At 43.3% G+C, this 17,789-nt stretch overlaps 1 long non-coding RNA gene across 3 annotated transcripts; it reads left to right on the top strand.

Annotated features, from left to right (window-relative positions):
* The first annotated feature begins 586 nt into the window (after positions 1-586).
* LOC103181866 lies at positions 587-17,432 on the top strand. Of its 3 annotated transcripts, XR_488256.2 has the most exons (4): positions 587-641; positions 796-882; positions 15,552-15,660; positions 17,352-17,432. It is a non-coding gene; the product is annotated as an uncharacterized LOC103181866 (long non-coding RNA). The 3 variants fall into 3 exon arrangements; XR_006085157.1 differs by lacking the exons at positions 15,552-15,660; positions 17,352-17,432 and adding an exon at positions 2,038-2,145; XR_488257.2 differs by lacking the exons at positions 587-641; positions 796-882 and adding an exon at positions 9,422-9,561.
* The last annotated feature ends 357 nt before the right edge of the window (positions 17,433-17,789 follow it).

Here is a 17,789-nt window from a genome sequence, read left to right as displayed (position 1 = left end):
TGCAGCCAAGTGGATGTTTTCAATCTTTGAGGTGAAGAAGGCTAGGACCTCGCACTTGGTGCTTAATATGAGGATAGAGGGGGCTTAAGGGGACGTACGGAGGAGGTGATAGATGGTGGAAAACAGCAGCTTTGCATTGTTGTTTACCTCCAGTATGACTTTGGAATAAACGTCAGTTTTGGCCTCTGAAAAAGGCGGTAGGTTCAGAGCCACAGATGGCGGTGTATCGTGAGTCCGGATTTCTGCCATCTGCGCTTGAGCATCCGGGTTTGTGTTTTGAGTTGGATGACTGTTGTACCAGGGGAGCTGGTGGGTTTGGAAACAACCCTGGATTTCAGGGGAGCCAAGGAATTAAAGGCTGATACCAGGATGATAGAATGTGAACTAGATGGACCTTAGTCTTTTTTCGTTCAGCAATTCCTATATTTCTATATGTTGTGGTGGATTTTCTTCCAGTCTTATTGTGTCTGCTCCACTCAGGGGCTGTTAATGACTGATTGAACGTCGGTGACTTAGGTATTATCATTTGCTGTGCCAATGGTAACTGATTTGTTTCTTTCCAAAAGGTTGCAGAATCTGCATATCTGTGTGTCTGTGTGTATGTGTGTGAACAGTTCTAACTTAATCAGAAGAAGAGAGAGGTAGGAATTGGAATTGTGTGTTAATGTAAACATGTTTTGCTTTGATAATAGTGTTTCTGCTCTTATTTCAAGAAAGAACCTTAACTCTGCACATGCAATACTTGAACAATAAGTGAAGCCATTTTGACATTCATGGTTACTGTTTTCATTTCAGATCCAGGAAACGATCTTCACTCTGCAGACATGATGCTGGGATACTGGGTTTTGCTGCTCGGTGCATTGCTCTCATGTGGTGCTTCAGGTACTTTTCACTGTACAGACAGCAGCAAGACATTTCTCTGCTCTCTAATCCTGCCAGAAATGTGTATGCGGGTCATCAGGGTGGATTACTTGTTACTTTTCAACTCTTTGTAGGATTCTATGATTCTATATTTACTTGAAAAGAAAAGAAATTGCAAGGCTATGGGAAAAGAATGGGGGAGTGGGACTAATTGGATAGCTCTTTAAAAGATCTGTCACAGGCACAATGGGCCAAATGGATTCTATGATTCTATTTACAGAGACGAAGCACATCTAAACACAACCTTCAAGAATATTCTTGCTTTTGTAAAAGAGTCCCTGGTTTGTACTCTTTTGTGCTTCTCAATTTTTGCGTCTTTGCTTCCACCATGAACAAATACTCTAAAGTTCACAATATATAATAATACTTGCATTTAATATAGTGGGTTATCATGTCATCTGGATATAATGGAAAGTGGAGGTACTGTGTGTTTTGTGGGTGAATGCGGCAGCCAATTTGCACAGAGAATATCCCAGACATCCATGGAGTGAATGATCAATTTTATTTGGGAGATTTTTAGCCACGACACCAGGAGAGACTCTCTTCTTGACTTGAATAGTGCCATGGGATCTTTAACACCACCTCAGCAGGCAGCTAGGTCCTCGGTATCAAGGTGACGAATATCCGAATGATGGCACCTCTGTCAATATGGCGCACCCTGAGCACTGGGTGCTCAGTGTCAGCATGAATTATATTGTCAGCATGGATTGCTGACAATATAGTGTCAGCGTGGATTATATTGGGTCCAAGTCCCAACATGGAGCTTGAACCCACAATGTTCAGACTCAGAGCCGAGTTTGCTACCAACTGAGCCAGGCTGGCACTACAATGCTTTCTGTGCAGCAAGGGTGGGGGTGATTCCTTTGCGGAAAGGAGGGCACGGTTGTACAGTAGAGATCTTTGTCCTCCTGTTCCCGATCACTATCCAATGACTCTGCTGTCTGGATGTGTTCTGTATGGCTCAGTGCTGCCAGCCAGTGCAAGACATTGGAGAGCTCTCCACAGCTGTGCTTTCAAGTAGTTTTTAAATTTTCCTGAAATGTGGAGCTTGATGTCTTGAATTCTGTTTGTCATCCTGCCTCTTTTTCTCATTTGCATTTTGGAATTTTGATGAAGCTCTGTTGCGAGACCTTGAAGACTTCAGGTGTATCACTGGGTGGACTCCTTTTCCAGAGGCAAAGACCTGTAGCAAATACTTCAGCGGACCATCTAGCTGGCTAGAAGCACAGGCAAGACTCACATTATCCTGATTTGTTTTGTGCTTTTTACTAAGTTCATCAGTTACTGAATTCCAAAACAAGGATCGTAAAATTTGATGACCATTCCAAGTGAAGCTGTACAGTGCTTTGGTCAGGCATACACGGAACACTGCATACAGTTCTGTTCTCTGAAACTGGTAGCAAAAGACCATAAAATGTAAATATTGTTTTTTATTCAGGCATAGGGTGCAAAAGCAAGTAGCAAGTAGTTTTGAACTTGTACAGCACCTTGGTTAGGTCACAGTTGAAGTATTGTAGACAGTTTGGAGTACCCTATATCCCTTTAAAAGCAATCAAAAAGGTGCATGATAGATACATATTGATGTCATCGGGCATGAAGGGCTTTAGTTTGAGACTTAAGGTGAAAAAAGATGAAGAGGTGACGTATTAAAGGTCTTCAAGATTATGAATAGGATAAAGAGTAATAGGTTATTTCCACTATTTGGGAAGTTGGTAACAAATTTAAGGGAAATCAATGCAAAGAAACAAATTACAGAGAGGGAAGAGGATAGATGACATTTGGAATTCTCTGCACAAATTTTGTTTTTTAAAGTGTAGTCATCAATAATTTTCAAAGGGAATTACATTGATGTTCAGATGAGAATCAAAAGATATGAAAGTTGAGCAAGAGTGTGGGATTACATTGTTTTAGGTGCAGATAAATAGAAGTTCAGACTTGATTCATTATTGTTTCTGTCCTGTGACATTCTATGTTTTGAAATGGGCCAAGGGATTTCTTTATCCAAAACTCTCTTGCAATCTTGAGCGTTGAAAAGCTTCGCCCATGAAATACACAGTCAATCCACTTTACAGTATATACTGTGAAGCACTTTCAGACATCTCAACGACAGGATAAATTTAAGGATTATTATTTGTGAGCAATGAGGTGCAAACAATACCTGATTTACTAAGAGCCAATTACCTACTTGTACTCGATTGGTCATTGGCTCACTTGTACTTCATTAATTACTGAGATTTTCCTGCTTTTCCACTTATTTCATGTTTCACCAAATCATTGTTCTGCTCTCCAAGGGAGAAGCTGAAAGAGACCTAGAGGTATGAGTTGACTTATCACTCACCATATCAAAGCAGTATGATCCAGTAAAACACTTGAAAGGCAAACAGGGTACCGCACTTGAGATTCTGGTCACCATAACATAAGGGGCCTTGAAGCATCGCAAAGGATAACAATGAGGATGATCCCCAAGTGTTAGTGGAATGAGCTATGAGTAACGATTAGATAAACTAAGACTCTTCAGTCTTGAGAGAAGCTGATTCAGAGGGGAATTCATAGAGGTGTATAAAATTTTAAATGGAATTGAATACAATACAAATTATATTTGTATAATGCCTTTCACATCGGGAGGACGCCCCAAGGTGCTGGACAGTCAAGGTTTTAGACCCGAGTTGGGGATTGGGATCGGGGAGGATAGAGGGCAGGGAGAGTGACCGAAAGTTCAGTCAAAGAGGAGGGTTTTGAGACGGGCCTTGAAGGAGGCGAGGGAGGGAGTGAGGCAAAGGGAATAGAGGGTGGGTGGAAAGATTGAAGTCCCAGAAACCGATGTTGGAGAGGGTCGGGCAGGTGACATGGAGCAGGCCGGAGCCTGCTGAGTGGAGGGAGTGGACAGGTTCATATGGGGTCAGCGGGTCGCAGAGTTAGGAAGGGGCAAGGTCATAGAGGGCCTTGAAGGCAAGGACAAGGATTTTGTCCTCTGCGGGATGGGGAGCCAGTGGAGCCGGGCGGCGTGGGATTGATGGGGTCATGGAACCTAGTACAGAAGAGGACACAAGCTGCAGCGTTCTGGATGATCTGCAGCTTGTGGAGGGGAGAGTTGGGAAGGCAGACAAGCTGGGAATTGGCATAGGCAAGCCTAGATATGATGAATGCACTGATGAGGGTTTTGGGTGGCCTGAGGGGTGAGGCAGTGGCTGAGCCGGGCAATGTTGCAGAGGCAGAGCAGATCAGGATACAGTGGAAAGGGTGCCAGTGGACAGGGAGAGGTCTATGATGTTTCTGAGTAGGGGCCAAGGAGGTGGAGCTGGTAGGTAAGTAGAGGGATAGGAATGGTGTTGAAGGAGCATATTGTTAGTTTCATGTGGGTCATAGTGCTGGTGATAGAGGAGGGGAAGACAGGATCAAAGGCATGGAGGGAGGGCTGGATAGGGTCCATGGTGTTATGGTGATAAGGGTGGAGGTTAGTAGTTGGAAGGGCAGAGGCAGCTGAGCAGGCTCCTTCGATTTTGGTTTCAAAGAAGTCCAGCATCTCCTCACATTTGGAATTGAAAACTAAAATCCAAACATTAAGGCTTCACCAAGACAGTAGAACAAGAGGATATAGGTTTAGAGTGGTACAGGGGAATTTTAGGACAGACGCCAGGAGGTTTGATTAAGAAAAGAACAGTGATTGTTAAGCAGAATTTGCAAGATGCTTGCTGAGTCAGATGTTCTATGCAGCATGTAACTCTCTAAATGTTAAATCAATCCCCAGGAATCTCAACCCAAGTTTCTCACCACCTGCAACATACCTGATGACAGGTGTTGCAACCAAAGACTCCATCACCTTCTTCATTTCATGCCTGGGTCTCAGGTTTTTTCCTCCTTGGGTTTGTCTCTAGGCCTCCCCCACAAACATGTCATTGACGACTCCACCCCCACACCATATCTATGTCCTCAGCTATACCATGTCCTCAGCTACAACACATCCTCATCTATACTATGTTCTAAGCTATACCACATCCTCATCTACACCATGTCCCTTCCTCATTGACACCATTTCCTCATCTACACCATGTTCTCAACTAAACTATGTTGTCATGTACACCATATCCTCGTCTATAGCATCTCCTCATCTGCACCATGTCCTCATCTACACCATGTACTACGCGACCACCACCTCCTCACCTACACCATGTCCTCAGTTAAACCATATCCCCATCTACACCATGTCCTCATCTGCACCGCATCCTCAGCTACATGAAGTCCTCAGCTACACCACATCCTCATCTACACCATGTCCTAATCTACACCATGTCCTAATCTACACGATTTCCTCATCTACACCATGTCCTCAGCTACATCATGTCCTAAGCGGCGCCACATCCTCATCTACACCATGTTCTCATCAACACCATTTCCTCATCAACACCATATTCTCAGCTAAACCATGTCCTCAGCGACATCATGTCCTCGCGTAGACCGTGTGCTAATTTACACCACCTCTGCGTCTACCCCATGTCCTCAGCTACAACATGTCCTAATCTAAACTATGTCCTCAGCAAAACCACATCCTGATCTACACCACGTCCTCAGTTACGCCCATCCTCATCTACACCATGTCCTAATCTACACCATGTCGTCAGCTACACCATGTCCAAAGGTACACCACATCCTCATCTACACCATTTCCTCATCAACACCATTTCCTCATCTACACCATGTTCTCAGCTAAACCATGTCCTCATTTACACCACGTCCTCAGCTACACCACGTCCTTAGCTACACCACGTCTTCATTTACACCACGTCTTCATTTACACCACGTCTTCATCAACGCCATGTCCTCAGCTACTCCATGTCCTCATCTACACCATGTGCAAAGCTACACCATGCCCTCATTTACACCATGTCCTCAGCTACACCACATTCTCGTCTACACCAAGTCCTTATCTACACCAAGTCCTCAGCTACACCACATCCTCATCTGCACCACGTCCTCATCTTCATCGTGTCCTCATCGACACCATGTTCTCAACTACACCACATCCTCTTCTACATCACATCCTCTTCTACACCATATCCTCATCTTGACCGCATCCTCTTCTACACCACATCCTCATCTACACCACATCCTCATCCACACCACGTCCTCATCCACACCACGTCCTCATCCACACCATGTCCTCGTGTACACCATGTCCTCGTGTACACCATGTCCTCGTGTACACCATGTCCTCGTGTACACCATGTCCTCGTGTACACCATGTCCTCGTGTACACCATGTCCTCGTGTACACCATGTCCTCGTGTACACCATGTCCTCGTGTACACCATGTCCTCGTGTACGTCCTCGTGTACACCATGTCCTCGTGTACACCATGTCCTCGTGTACACCATGTCCTCGTGTACACCATGTCCTCGTGTACACCATGTCCTCGTGTACACCATGTCCTCGTGTACACCATGTCCTCGTGTACACCATGTCCTCGTGTACACCATGTCCTCGTGTACACCATGTCCTCGTGTACACCATGTCCTCGTGTACACCATGTCCTCGTGTACACCATGTCCTCGTGTACACCATGTCCTCGTCTACACCATGTCCTCGTCTACACCATGTCCTCGACTAGACCATGTCCTCGACTAGACCATGCCCTCATCTAGACCATGCCCTCATCTACACCATGTCCTGAGCTACACCATGTCCTGAGCTACACCATGTCCTCATCTACACCATGTCCTCATCTCAGCTACACCATGTCCTCATCTACACCATGTCCTCATCTCAGCTCACCATGTCCTCATCTCAGCTACACTATGTTCTGATCTACACCATAATAATAATAATAATAATCCTTGCATTTGATATAGCACTTTTCATGTCTTCTAGACCTCTCAGAGTGCTTCACAGAATATGCTGTAAAGTGAGTTGACTGTATATTTGTGGGCGAAACGCGGCAGCCATTTGCCACAGCAGTGTCCCTAAATGACCAATTTATTATTGTTTTTGTTTTTTGGGGGGATTATTATTAGGCGTGTGGAGTAAGGAACCTTGCCCAAGGTTTCACCCTGCCGGAAATTGAACCCAGGTGTCTCGCTTGCAAGGCGACTGCTCTAACCACTGAGCTATAGGACTCCACATTATTCTGGTTTAATTACAACATTAGCTTGCAAACGACCTATATGCTTATTATCCCTGTTCCTAAAAACACACATAAAACTATTTGAAATGTAGTTGTAGATATTTTACTTCTGATCTCTTCAATCTGTTGTGGAATCGTATTGGTGACACTTAGCATGTAACCAAGTGACCATTTTACTTGGTTCACAGTTTCTATAAAACTTATTTGTTTCCAGCGAATTGGTGAAAACTTGTACCCATGTATTAGCAGTGTTTGCATTAGGAATCCGTCAAAACAGTTTTGTTTGATATCATGATCTTTATCATCTGGTAATATAATTTTCAGCTTGGCCCAGCCTTTTGTACAAAAAGACCTCAGCTCACCATGTCCTCATCTCAGCTACACCATGTCTTTATCTACACCATGTCCTTATCTACACCATGTCCTCATCTCATTTCACCATGCCCTCATCTCAGCTCACCATGTCCTCAACTATACCATGTCCTCAGCTACACCGCATCCTTATCTGATCTACACCATAGTCTCATCTACACCATGTCGTCATCTCAGCTACATAATGTCCTCATCTCAGCTGCACCATGTCCCCAACTACACCATGTCCTATCTCAGCTACATCATGTCGTCATCTCAGCTACATAATGTCCTCATCTCAGCTACACCATGTCCCCAACTACACCATGTTCTCAATTCAGCTGGATCAGTGCTTTACACCACGCTCAGACCTGAGAGAATTGTTGAAAATATCAGTGAGTTTAATAAACAATATAGAAAGAAATGATTTCCACTATTCAATGAATCAGTAACTATGCCAAATGCTTTCATGTGTAACTTGCAATTTTAAGATATTACATTTCTGCCAATGAGTAATTTGGGAAACAAGCTGAGTGGTGTTTTAAAGGTTCATTTGGAGGTTTGAGAATGCTCAGATACTGACCATCAATACTCAATAGAATAATTGACAATATTCTACAATATTCTACAATCAATAGAATAATAAATCTTACATTTGGTATTGCATCTTTCACATCACAAGGATGTCTCAAAGCGATTCATTGGATTACTGTAAAGTGACTTTGTACTTTGTAGGTAACTCCAGCATTGAATTTGCACACAGCAATGTCCCACAAATAGCCATGAAGTGAACCCCCATTTTTATCTGGGGGATTGTTGGGCAGGACACTGGGAGGAATTGCTATGAGATCTTTAACGTCCACCTGAATAAGCAGATGTTTAAATTCTCATCTAAAGTAAGGCACCTCCGACAATTCAGTGCTCTTCTGCTCTGTATTGGAGTGTCAGTTTGCACTTCGAGCTCAAAGACTTGACTTAAACACATAATTTTCTGACTCAGAGGCAAGAGTGTTACAAACGAAACCAGTCTGCCACCAATTAGGGATTGCTGCTCAATGATCAATCCCAGCTCTACAGTCAGTGTATGGGCTATACAAGAATACAATATGTGTGAGACTGTATTGCGTTTTCCTAACTTCATCTTTGTTTAAAATATTTCAAGAACAGGGAATGGTGCAGGTTAGGTTGTATTCCTTCCTACAACTGAATGTTGACAAAACGGAAGCTCTATCACCATCTTCTATCCTGTGGCTCTGACCTCTTCAACCTCTCTGACCTATCTCTGTGACTTACTGAACCGGTGCACAACCTTAGCATCAGGTTTGACCTAGAGCTATCCTTCCTTCCCCACATCCGGTCCTTGACCAGGACCAACTTCCTCCAGTTCCACCACAATGTCCGCCTCCAACAATACCTTACCAGAGATGCAGCCGAAACACTCATCCATTAGTTTGTCACCTCCTGACATGACTTCTCAAATGCCTTCTTTGCCGGTTTCCCCAACTCCATCATTCACAGAATCCAGCTGATCCAAAATTCCGCCGCTCGCATACTCACCCCCATCACACCAGTTCTAGCTGGTCTCCACTAGTTCATCAAATGGATCAATTTCAAGATCATCCCACTTGTTCTCAAATTCCTCCATGATCTGGCATCTCCCTACCTCTCCAGCCTGCTTACCCTCCAACCCCCAATCCCCTGCTTCCACTCGACAGGCTCTGGCTTTCTGCACATCCCTTGTTCCCTTCATTCACCATTGGTGCCCATGCTTTCAGCCATGGCACCCCAAAATTCTAGAACACTCTTCCTCTATCCCTCCACCTTGTCCCTTCCTTCCTCATCTTCCGGTCGCGCCTGAAGACCTTCCTATTCGACCGTGCCTTTCCTCAGCTTGGTGTCATGCTCTGCCACTGTTAAGCACTCTGTGATGCTACACTGCAAGTTGTTGTTGTGTTGCATACAACAACTGGATGGAACTTAATTGTACAAAATTGCAAATCTCTGAAACAAATTATTTTTTACTTCAAGGCTACCTGTGCCTTGGTGGTAGCAGAGGCAACCCTTCCTTCCATCCACACCGAAAAACAAAATGATTTCCTTCATGATCTGGTGAGCAATGCAACCAAACATCACGATCGCCCGTTCTGGATTGGATTCAATGATATCAATGTCGTAAGTTTGACTGAGTTACTGTATTACAAATTATTTAGGATGGGTGAGGGTTAGGATGACAGCTAGATTTAGAGGAATGAGCTCTGAACAATGATGTGTCAAGTTTGGATTAATTATCAATTATTAAAAGAAATATATCTGAGGAAATGTTAGTGAGGTGTATAAGATTTTAAAAGGAATTGAGAAAGTAAACTCAGAACAGCACTTTCAAATATATTAATAATAAATCTTGCATTTGATCTAGTGCTTTATCCTGTCATTGAGATGTCTCAAAGTACTTTTAATAATAGTAATATAATAATCCTTGCACTTGATAAAGAGCCTTATCACATCTACAAGACTACTCAAAGTGTTTCACAGAATATATTGTATAATGAATTGACTGCATATTTTGTGGGCAAAACATAGCAGCCAATTGTGCACAGCAGTCTCCCACAAACAGTTGTGGATTGAGTGAACAAATTATTATTATTTTAATATTTATTTTGAATGGATTATTACCTCTGGAAAGCAAGCCGCCAAAAGACTAACAACTGGGTTCCTACTTACTGCTAAACAAAGGAAAAATATCTAAAACAACCTGATGTTGTTGCTAATACGCTTCACAGGATATAAGGCGCGATATCAAATGCAAGGATTATTATTACTATATCTGAAATTACTCTTCTGATTTTATTTTCTCAATTCCATTCAAAACAGTTGAAGGTCACTCAACTTATTTTTTTTAATTTCACTTCTAGGAGGGTTTCCATAACAATGGAAGCTCAAAACTTTGATATTTAAAATTGTAACCTCATTGAAGTGCAGTTGGTTGTCTGATACCCAGCCATAGGAATTAACCACATTGTGGATATAAAAATCATGCGAATATGAGGTCATCATGTGAATTCAATGTACATGGTGTCCACAAAGATCTGTTACCCCTTTTTTTTTACACAGTGCACTGACCAACAAGTGAAACATGTAGAAGAATGATGATAATTGTATTTAGAAGTATTAATTGTATTCAGAACAAGCGCTTAACTGTATTTAAACGTTCAAAGCATCAGTGTGAGTGTAATAATTTTCATGGCAGATATTGATCTGTCACCATGTCTGATGCGACATCTTCCGTAACATGGATGGAATGACAAAGCGAAATGCGTCTTTGACAGCTTGGTCAGAGCTCTGTCCTTGGTTCCCTCTTCTTCAATATCTATATGCTCCCTCTTGGTGACATCATCTGCAGACTTGGGGTCAACTTCCACATGTATGTGAATGACTCCCAACAGTATGTCTCTGCCTCCATCCTTGACTCCAGGACCACCGTGGTCCTTCAGACTGTCTGTCAGACATCAAGTCTTGGTTGAGAGCTAACTTTCTACTGTTGGAACGTCAACAAGACCAAAGCCCTCCTGATTGCCTCCTGTTGGTGTCTCCACACCTCAGGCACTGACAGCATCACCATCGAAGGATGCACACTCCATCTTACTAAGCCAGTCCCGGACTTTGGCATCTTGTTTTACCCTCAACTATTCTTTCTACCCCACATCCGTGCCATGACCCGCTCTGCCTTACCCCACCTCCGCAACATCACCCGGCTCCACCATTGTCTTCCATTGCAGGCAGCCAAAACCCTCATACATGCATTTATAACATCCAAGCTTGACGGCCTCCCCAACTTCCCCCTCCATAGGCTGCAGATCATCTGGAACTCTGCAGCCCACATTCTCTTCTGCACCAGGCTCCGTGACCCTATCACCCTCATCCTTGCCTGACTCCACTGGTTTCCCATCACACAGAGGACACAGTTAAAGATCGTAGTCCTCATCTTCAAAGCCCTCCATGGCTTAGCTCCCCCCTACCTCTGTAACCTCCTAACCCCCTACAAATCTGTCTGCTCCCTCCATTCAGCAGGCTCCAATTTGCTTCATATCCCCCACTTCGCCTGGGCCTTCAGCCATTCTGCCCCACCCTCTGGATCTCCATCCAGCAGTCCCTCCACCGCAACCCCTCCCTTGTCTCCTTCAAAACCCATCTTAAGACACTCCCCTCCAACCTTTCTTTCGATCTCCCTGCTTCCCCTCCCTACTCTCCACCCTCCCCGATCTCGACCCCCAGCTCAAGTCCGAAACACTGACTGTCCAGTGCCTTTGGACATCCTGATGTGAAAGGCGTTATACAAATGTAATTTTGTTATTGTTGTTGTTTCAGCTTCTCCATAGTCTCATATCGCTGTTCTGTAAGAGGGGGTAAGAGATTTTGTGGACCCCCTGTACAGTACATTGTGAACCAAAATATTATTTAAGTGTGACTTATACATCACCACAAAGCACAGTATTATCTTTTTTCTTTTGCTCTCTCATCCACACAGAACGGCTCTTTGGTTTTCTTGTCCACTGTAGGGTCACTGTAGGATTTACCCCCAAAATAGTTCAAGGGTTTTGAAGTTTATAAGAGTGAACTTTTTGGTTTTGTGGGAACGTTAACGCCGATCAACTCTGGCACATGAATGATTGCCTTCAGAAGAGTTGTACTTGAACCTCAAAAGAAAAGCCGATCAGAATGAACCTCCAGCGCCACCCGCAACCTGGTTTTGTCAATGACGACAATAAAATCATTGATTATTGGCCTCAGAAAAGCTTGAGGAATATGTTAACAGTCATCTGCAATGGAAAAACATGGGAAAAACCACAGCAACTTACACAGCTCCCTTCACACGAGGTAGCATCTTAGAGCTTGTCAACAAAATGAAAGAAAATGAAGAGAAAGGAGTCAGCAGTGGCAGGAGAAGGTCCAGGCGTAAATGAAGCTGCTTCAGTGAGACGGTCACCATTCCCACTGGCATCGTGGAGCTACAGGCACATCTTTTTCTTATGTTAGACCACATTTCAAAAGAGAGGTTAGGTACAGAAAGAAAGATTCAATGTGGTCTGCCATACAACAACAACTTGCATTTGTATAGCCCCTTTCATGCAGGACGTTGTCTTGGAGCGGTTCACAATGGTGGAGCCCGACGGTGAGCTGGGGTGAGGGAGGAGGTGACAGTAAGCATGGTCGAAGAGGTAGGTCAGTTGTGATCTAAAAAAGGGGAAGGAGGGGGCAAGATGGAGGGATTGACGGAGAATGTTCCAGAGTTTCGGTTCATAGTGGCTGAAAGTGTAGCCACCAGTGGTGGAGTGAAGGGGAAGAGAGGCCAACAGGAGGCCAGAGACAGTCTAGAGTAGACAAGAGCTGTTCTGGGCGGGAGGAGGGCAAAAATTGAGAAGGAGTACCAAGGTACAGTGGTCCTTTATTTTATAGTTAAGTCAAGTATACCTGGGCTTACGTGGGGCAGCTACAAACATAGGAGTACTTTTTTTAAATAAAGCTGATTTCTTAAATGGAATTAAATCCAAACCTGTGGTATGAGAGGGCATTCAGGATGAGAGGAAGATCATGATTCATGAATGCCAGGAACATTTGTATTCACTCTACATCATTTGTGACGTCTAGAAGAGCACTATATAAAATGTAAGGATTATTATTATTATTATCATCCTTCCTTTGAGAGCAAGATGAGCAAAAAAGATCAGCAAAACAACAGCTTCCTGAATCGAGGAGAGGCAACTTTGCAAGGCTGAAATACTCACACCGATCAGCAAAAAGAGAGCGTGGAAATCCTTGGGAAGAAGTCTCAACCTGGTACAAGTAACAATAATACACATAAAATAGAAACGAAACATTATCGAATGCATTGTGCATTTTTTTGCTTGCACTGCAGCACAATTAATGGTATCTTCAACAGGAATTGCACTAACGTCCTGCTTTTCTTTAGAAACTGCTGCTGAGCAATCAACAGTTCCCACCTGACTCATGCGATCTGCTTCCAGCACCTCCAGCAGCACAGAGGAGCAGGGAATGAGGAGGGAATAATGACCAGCAGTGAAGAGCAGGAGCACCACCATTATAATGGTGAGCCAAGAACAACAGGCGAGGCCAGCAGAGGGAACAGCTCCCTTCCAGCACATCAACCACTGAACAAAATTGGAGCAACAACATGATGAACATCATTGTGCTCTCCGCACAACAACAACAACAACTTGAATTTATATACAAAGTGCAAAATACTGCAGATGCTGGAAATCTGAAACAAAAACAGAAATCGCTAGGAACTCTCAGCAGGTCAGGCAGCATCTATGAAGAAAGGAAAGCAGTCAACGTTTCAGGTCCATGACCCTTTGTCAGAACTGGGGCATGTTTGGAGGGAGAGGCTTTTAAGGGCTATCAGACGGGGAGGCAGGGCAAGGGAGACAAAGGAGAAAATGGGGTAGAAGACAGGGGATTAAAGAGATCTTAATAATGCAAAATAAAGGGGGGGCTGGGGGGGAATTGCAACAAAATAGGCAGACCAGAGAGAAAAGAGGTGTGTCCGGGACCCAGATGATGTGGTAATGGTCACAGAAGAGAGAGGGGGGGAGGGAGCTGTTATGAACTGAATTGTTGAAATCAATGGCCGTGGCTCATTGGAACAGCATAGGAGACTTGCATTTCACGGCCTTCATGTGGGGTAGCGTCCCAAAATGCTTAAACTCACATCTCCCTCAATGCCTCCACCTCCCAGCACCGCAGATCCAAACCAACACCAATCTCTGCAGAAGGACGCACAGCAAAACAATCAGAAATGAGACCCAGCAGGGTAGTGGAGTGAAAAGCAAGGCAGTGGAGGGAAGAGCAAAGCAGTGAGGGGGGGTAAGGGGAAGAACACTTAATGTTGTACAGAGAACCTCAGAGGTGAGGGGCATGGTTGGTGTGAAGCACAGAAAAAGTGCGAGATGGAGCAGTGTGAGTGTGAGAGAGATAAGAAGGCGATGTCACTAATAGCCCATTGATTCCACCACATCCATTCCCCATCCTCCCTGGTTGCAAAACCTGGCTCAACCACTGAGAGGAATCCAACATACGATCGGAGAGTGCTCTGCAGAGTCTGCTATCCTCCTGAAAACATCGCTCAGAAGCAGAGGCATTGTGTCAGATCATTATAATTGTCACAGTCATTATAATTTTCTATTAAAAAGTAAATAAAAACAAAAGTATGTACACACCCGAAAAGTGCGTCTGCTGTGGAGGGTGTTTATTCTTTCAACACACCCACCCATTCATGAAAATGTATTTTATTTTTTCATACTTGAAAGCAGTTTTCGAATATTGCCAGAATTCATTTTTTATTTAAAGGCATTAATAGGTGGATTGCCAAATCTATTTTCTGAACAACTGTATCTAAATTACAATATATTATAAAAACATTCTTTTTTATAGAACAGACAACTTCTGCACCTCCTAATCCAATCCTCCGCCTCCCTTCTTGTGATCCTGAAGATGGTGTTACCTTGAAATCATAAATGCTGTAGAACAAATGCTAAATGATACACCTCTGCTCCCAAAAGCATTTTTGTAATTCCTGAAATTTTGCCCTTCAATTCTCCCGCATATCCTCAAGTGAAGTGTTTGGTACTTTACATCTGTACCCCCCAGCCATGTTTATATGGTACTAGAGTATGAGGGAAAGTGTGCAAACTGTATGAAAATTTGCACAATCTCTGAAACCATTTACTTCAATTGAAATCAAACAGGTCAATCTAGCAGGCACTGAAGCATCATTTTTGTGCTTTTTTTTTAACCGTATCTGTGTCTGTGTGTCTCTCTATCTTCCTGCCTTATTTCTCTGTAAAGTTCTTTAAGATGTTTACAATATAATCTTTCCAATGGATAGAGATTTTCACAATAAGTAACATGTGGGACTGTAACGTGCAGATAAAAATGCAAAGAACTAATTATTTATGCTAACATCACAGCCCATCATAACTTCTGTATCTGAGCACCATTGTAGAAGAATGGTGCTCAGATACAGAAGTTATGATGGGCTGTGATGTCAGCATAAATAATTAGTTACTAGAATACCATTGTAGATGAATGGACATGGAGATAACTAGTATTCTACTGTACTGACATTGTTATTCACTCTCACACAGGAGGGCAACTTCAAATGGAGTGATGGATCTAAGATTAATTTTATAAACTGGTACAACGAAGTTCCTGATGACTTCAACGAGCACGAGGACTGCGTGCATATGAACCACCGTACGTTGTAGTCTCTTTTCTTATCTTAATTCCAGATCTGGGGCCTGAGATTGACTCAGATAAATCACAAGATTGCTTTGGATGAAGAAAGCTCTTCAGCCCATCCAATCTCATCCCTACAGAACACCTGCCCTACTGCCCCACCATTGCAGCAGTGAGCTGCTTTTTAATGAATCTCAATGTCTAGGTCTCAACCACACTTTGATAATCCTCTGAGTCAAGAAAAACATCCTAGTATTTGTCCTGAAATCACCTTTTACAACTCTAAACCCATGTCCTCCGGTTCTACTATCTTGGTGCAGCCTCAAGTATTGATCTGGGTTTATGTTTTCAATCTGATTTGAAATGTTATACAGCTCTATGAGGTCCCCTTGGAGTCACCTTCTTTCAAGAGTGAAGAGCTCCTAGTTTGACTAATTGTCACTCATAGCTCATTCCTCTAATATAGGGGCTCATTCCTCTGACACTGGGGATCAACCTTATTGATCTCCTCTGTTATTCTCTCCTACTGCCTGAAGGCTATTCTGTTCAGGGAATGTTATTCTCCTCTGCTATTCTCTGCAATTCCCAGTACCCCGTCCTCCCAATGTGAAAGGTGCTATACAAAAGTAATTGTTATTTTTGTTGAAGGGGCTGGGCAGCCACCTTTTGCTGTACTGACCAGAACTTAAGGAGTTCCTGTAGCTCAGCGGTTAGAACACTCGCCTTGCAAGCGAGAGACCTGAGTTTGATTCCTGGTAGGGTGAAACTTTGGGCAAGTTTCCTTTCTCCACACATCAGATAATAATCCCTCAAGNAAAAAATAATAATAAAATTGGTCACTTCAATCCACAACTCTTTGTGGGACACTGCTGTGCGCAATTGGCTGCCGCGTTCGCCCACAAATATACAGTCAATTCACTTTACAATGTGTTCTGTGAAGCGCTTTGGGACACGTCCTCCCGACGTGAAAAGCGCTATATCAAATGCAAGGATTATTATTATTATTATTATCTAGAAGATGTGAAAAGCGCTGTATCAAATGCAAGGATTATTATTATTATTTACTGCGTGCGGTACTCAAGATGCAGTCTGACCAGTGCACTGTACAGCCTGAGTAAGATATATGATCTGAAGTATTTCTAAAAAGGGTTCTAAGAACAGTGAATGCTCCAGTTATTTATTGCCATAACAGGCATGATAGCAGTGTTTACCCACTCACTGATGAAATGGCAACAAGGAATGTGATGCTTTCAGTGAGGAAATGTATTGGGGGAAAATACTTCCACATGTAAAGATGAATATTTAGCATTGGAAGTGAGCGCTTGCTGAGCATCGAACAACTTGGCTCAGTGCCAGAAGATTGTGGGTTCAAACTCATGTCGCAACTTAGAATCAAGTTTAAATTAAGCTGACACTCCAATGCAGTGCTGGAGGTGGGTGTGTGTTGTGGGGGAGGTGGGGGGGAGGGTTTACATTGCTGGAGGTCTCAAAGTAAGATGTTTTAGAAAGAGATGAACCTACAGTGAGATTCAGTTCACACCCAGAAAGCAGAGAGATGGTTCGGTATTGGCTGGACACCACCCTGCCTGTAGCTATTTTCCCTTTCTATCCCAAATCTGAAATCCACATACACAGAATATTTTGATTCACTGAAGGTTGAAAGTTATAGGTTATTACTGACAGATGATTGCATTTTAATTATTTTACAGATATACCCAAAAAATGGAATGACTTGCCCTGTGACGAAAAATTGCCGTACGTTTGTGCCTATCAAAATAAATCATAAAGTTGCACGAAGAGATTCGCGGCATTGATTTGCTTGTAGTTACTGCATTCAGTTAGTCACCAGCAATAAAGTTAATTGCTCAGCAGCTTATTGTTGTGCGTTTAATAATTTTTGGGACCTGATCCTAATCTTGCATTTATTGATTCCTTCTGCAATCTCATTGTACATCTCTGCTGCCAATAACCCTGAAAACTTGCTGTGAAAGGGTGGTAACCTCTGATTGAGATATTCAATCACTCGATGCCTGGTAGTCACGCTGACCCTTGCAGTGCTACTGACCTGTATTTAATGTGGGAACTGCAAATATTCTGCAATTATCAGAGAGGCAGAGTGTCATGCTGTTAGAGTTGTACCCAGTCTA

The sequence above is a fragment of the Callorhinchus milii genome, unplaced genomic scaffold (genome assembly GCF_018977255.1).
Source record: "Callorhinchus milii isolate IMCB2004 unplaced genomic scaffold, IMCB_Cmil_1.0 Scaffold5, whole genome shotgun sequence".
Taxonomy (NCBI): domain Eukaryota; kingdom Metazoa; phylum Chordata; class Chondrichthyes; order Chimaeriformes; family Callorhinchidae; genus Callorhinchus; species Callorhinchus milii.
Note: the sequence above shows the minus strand (reverse complement) of the source record. Positions and strands in the feature narration are given on the sequence as shown.